Genomic DNA, 4848 nt, shown 5'->3' on the forward strand with positions numbered 1-4848 from the left:
TGCGAGGCGCGCGCACGAGACCACGCCCTTCACGCACCACGGGCGCTCCCGCGGCCCGTGAAACTCGTGCACTCTTCTTCCGCTTCTGTCTACCGGAAATACTAAATACAAAACTTCTCCCCAGGAGAAGCAAAAATGTCCGTCAGCAGAAGGAATGAAGCAGAGGGGAGGGGGGGGGGCAGGACAGGACAGGACAGGACAGGACAGGATGTGATCCCTCGGTTTGTTTCTGTGGTGGTCCAGAGTCTGGGCTGGTTTCAGGTTTTATGAAGCGGTGAGGGATCTGCATCAGCAGTGGTGCTGCAGTCATGTGATGTGTTCCGTGGTGGACGAGGAGCTGGTAGAGGACGTGCATAAACTCCAGTGGTGGAGGATGTAGGACATGTCAGTACTGTGGTAATGGACTGTCTGCGAGTCATGGACTTCCAGGACTTCCTTATGACCACTCTGGGATTATCTTAATCCTCATGTTCTGATCACTAATTGGCAATTAGTGATCAGAACATGAGGATTAAAGTGACTGAAAATTGCACTGGGCCGTAAAGTCTGCAACAAGGCCACAGTTCTGCTAATGATCATGGATTTTTACTTGATTGGATGTGAAGTCAGATGTGTGCAGGTGGAGCAGTGCTGGTGGTGCAGCATGTGAAGTCAGATGTGTGCAGGTGGAGCAGTGCTGGTGGTGCAGCATGTGAAGTCAGATGTGTGCAGGTGGAGCAGTGCTGGTGGTGCAGCATGTGAAGTCAGATGTGTGCAGGCGGAGCAGTGCTGGTGGTGCAGCATGTGAAGTCAGATGTGTGCAGGCGGAGCAGTGCTGGTAGTGCAGCATGTGAAGTGAGATGTGTGCAGGTGGAGCAGTGCTGGTGGTGCAGCATGTGAAGTGAGATGTGTGCAGGTGGAGCAGTGCTGGTGGTGCAGCATGTGAAGTCAGATGTGTGCAGGTGGAGCAGTGCTGGTGGTGCAGCATGTGAAGTCAGATGTGTGCAGGTGGAGCAGTGCTGGTAGTGCAGCATGTGAAGTCAGATGTGTGCAGGTGGAGCAGTGCTGGTAGTGCAGCATGTGAAGTCAGATGTGTGCAGGTGGAGCAGTGCTGGTGGTGCAGCATGTGAAGTCAGATGTGTGCAGGTGGAGCAGTGCTGGTAGTGCAGCATGTGAAGTCAGATGTGTGCAGGTGGAGCAGTGCTGGTAGTGCAGCATGTGAAGTCAGATGTGTGCAGGTGGAGCAGTGCTGGTGGTGCAGCATGTGAAGTCAGATGTGTGCAGGTGGAGCAGTGCTGGTGGTGCAGCATGTGAAGTCAGATGTGTGCAGGCGGAGCAGTGCTGGTGGTGCAGCATGTGAAGTCAGATGTGTGCAGGCGGAGCAGTGCTGGTAGTGCAGCATGTGAAGTCAGATGTGTGCAGGTGGAGCAGTGCTGGTGGTGCAGCATGTGAAGTCAGATGTGTGTAGGTGGAGCAGTGCTGGTGGTGCAGCATGTGAAGTCAGATGTGTGTAGGTGGAGCAGTGCTGCTGGTGCAGCATGTGAAGTCAGATGTGTGCAGGTGGAGCAGTGCTGGTGGTGCAGCATGTGAAGTCAGATGTGTGCAGGTGGAGCAGTGCTGGTGGTGCAGCATGTGAAGTCAGATGTGTGCAGGTGGAGCAGTGCTTGTGGTGCAGCATGTGAGGTCAGATGTGTGCAGGTGGAGCAGTGTTGGTGGTGCAGCATGTGAAGTCACATGTGTGCAGGCGGAGCAGTGCTGGTGGTGCAGCATGTGAAGTCAGATGTGTGCAGGTGGAGCAGTGCTGGTGGTGCAGCATGTGAAGTCAGATGTGTGCAGGTGGAGCAGTGCTGGTGGTGCAGCATGTGAAGTCAGATGTGTGCAGGCGGAGCAGTGCTGGTGGTGCAGCATGTGAAGTCAGATGTGTGCAGGCGGAGCAGTGCTGGTGGTGCACCATGTGAAGTCAGATGTGTGCAGGTGGAGCAGTGTTGGTAGTGCAGCATGTGAAGTGAGATGTGTGCAGGCGGAGCAGTGCTGGTAGTGCAGCATGTGAAGTCAGATGTGTGCAGGCGGAGCAGTGCTGGTGGTGCAGCATGTGAAGTCAGATGTGTGCAGGTGGAGCAGTGTTGGTAGTGCAGCATGTGAAGTGAGATGTGTGCAGGTGGAGCAGTGCTGGTGGGGCAGCATGTGAAGTCAGATGTGTGCAGGTGGAGCAGTGCTGGTGGGGCAGCATGTGTGTGATGGTTTCCAGCTCACCCTCCCTGGCTGACTGACGGTGTGTCAGTCACACACAGTGTACAGCTGCACAGCTGGACAGCAACTCAATCACATGTTGCTGCTGTTCCAGCGGGATTGTGTAAGCAGAAGTGTGGGACCTGTCACATGGTGACACACAATGTTGTCATCAATCATATTTAAGCAGAAATGTAAAAAGTCTACATTTAACAGACCTGCGGATCGCTACGTGAAATAAAGATACAATCCGTAATTCATGTGTGAACTAAAATGACCAAAGTACAAACCACAGCACAGGAAGCTGCCGTCACTCCCAGGTTGATTGACAGGTGTATTCATACAAGGTAGTAAACTAAATCTGAGTTGGAATGTTTTCTGCTGCTGTAACGGGTTTGGTCACATCAGTAATTGTTGTAAAGGTTGAAGTAAAACGGATCATGTTTGGTCCTGCCGTCGGTTGAGATTTTCCAGATGTAACTCAGAACCTTCAGTTGTACGGGTCGACACACAGCTCCGTTAGACGTGGTACACAGACCACAGACCGGGCCTTGCCGTGTGTGCAGGAGTGAGCGAGGACACGGCAGGAGGCTGTCAGGGCGGGAGCGTGAACACGTGCTGATGAGCGTGATGGCTCAGCTGCTCCACAGCCGTGTCAGCTTACACTGGAATGTATGGGGGTCATAAAGCACAGGAATTCCTCATGTGTAACTGCAGTCCACCACTTGTTGTTGATCCAGCTGCGAAGGAGTCGCGGCCTTGCACAATATTATAAAGGCTCCTCTGTTGAGTCAGTCCTGACACATGGGTGCAGGTCAGAAAAGGAGGTCAGCTGGACAGACGGCGGAGGAGGTGGACCACATTTCTGGGGTTCCGTTTTTCCCAACCTTTGAAATGGGTGTGTAGCAGAGATAGACTGAGGCAGCATTTCCAAAAAACTCGGTGGTGGCCGGTGTTTGTGATGGGTCCTGGCAGAGCGGGAGGTTTTGGATGGTTCAGGAAGACCACCGCAGCACAGGCCTTCACCCCGCGCTACAACAAGCACTCTCCTTTCTACTCGCTTGTGCTTTCGCACATACAGACAAAACCAGCGGCCCACAGCCGTGCTGCTGCTGATGGAGACTCATCATCATCGGCGGTCACTCGGGGTCAATATGACCGTGCTCCCTCTCGGTCCCTCTGGGTCCTCAGGTGGGTGTAGAGGCTGATCCTGAAGCTGCATAATGGGAGGACGCCTGCACGTGACAGCTTTTTACTCGGAGGGGCTGATGCTCCTGCAGCCGCCACACGGTCCCTGGCAGGGGGTGGCCAGAGTCCAACGGCATGGAGAACCAAGACGATTGGGGACCACCCTCTGTTACAGCCTTCATCCACCTTCACTGCCGTTGTGACCCGGAGACGACATCGGCCAGTTTCACCGTGGAGGTCTTTGTTGGATCGCACCTGGTGTGGAACCTCCCCTTTGACCTGTCCACCTCGGGTGACCCTCCAGGAGCCAGGCTGCGGACGGCATAGCTCTTGGGATCATTGGTACATGCAAGCTTCTCCACCACAGCAAGGTGGAGATCCAGGAGAAGAGTGGAGACTTATGGAGTTAATCTTATTCAGTTCTGGCGTGAGCGACTTGCTGGTGTGTGTAATGAGACAGTGAAGTTGTGCGTGTCCTCTGGGAAATGCCGTACATGAAGTAAACACGAGGACTCGGTTGGGTGTGTCGTCATTAGAACGATGTGCAGGCATGCTGAGGATGAAGTGAGGCCTGCAGCTTCACCAGACACAACAAACAGTATAAGACACACACAGCGAGACTAAACGCTCAAGTTAAACAACAGAGCAGGACTATAAACATATCCACAGACATTCAGTGGGTAGCCAGGTTCAGGTGGGCAGCAGCTTGGGGAAAGAAGCTGTTTTTGGGCCTGGTAGTGTGGGCTATGGGGCTCCTGTAGCGCCTCCCAGAGGGCAGGGGGGAGAACAGTCCAGGGTCGGGTGTGGGTGGGATCTCTGCTGATGCTCAGACCCCTTCCAAGGCAGCGTTTGTGATAAATGTCTTGTATGGCTGGGAGCTTGGTACCGGTGATCTGCTGGGTTGCCGTGACAACCCGCTGCAGAGCTCTCTGGTCTACTGAGGTGCAGTTGCTGTACCACACTGAGATGAGATGCAGCTGGTCAGGATGCTCTCTGTGCTGCAGTGGTAGAAGTTGGTGAGGATTTTGGGGGACAGACGGGCGAATAGTTCATATATTTGGAACATAACCAATTCTAATAGCGCTGGCTTCTCCCCTCTGACATTTATATCCTTCTCTCCGAATCTAATTTGTACTGGATCCCAGAAGGTTGAACCAGTTCATCTGGACGCAGCGTCTATTGAGAGAAAAACGTCTCATCATCGTCTAAGAGACCACTTCCGTCTCGGGCTGAAGATTGATGTCCTTACCTAAATTACTGAGTATGCATAAAGACAATTTGTGCTGGAGTTTCTCAAACTAGTTTTCTGCACTGACGGTGTGAAGAGTCGGAGATGCTGCCATCTGGTGGCAGAAGTTGGAGATTGTTCATAAAACTTGCCCTAGAGCAAAACTTTGAGAAAGCATTTGCAGGGACCAAATGTTTTAATATATGTTTTAATATATGTTTTAA

Source organism: Lampris incognitus, chromosome 19 (assembly GCF_029633865.1).
Source record: "Lampris incognitus isolate fLamInc1 chromosome 19, fLamInc1.hap2, whole genome shotgun sequence".
Classification (NCBI taxonomy): Eukaryota; Metazoa; Chordata; class Actinopteri; order Lampriformes; family Lampridae; genus Lampris; species Lampris incognitus.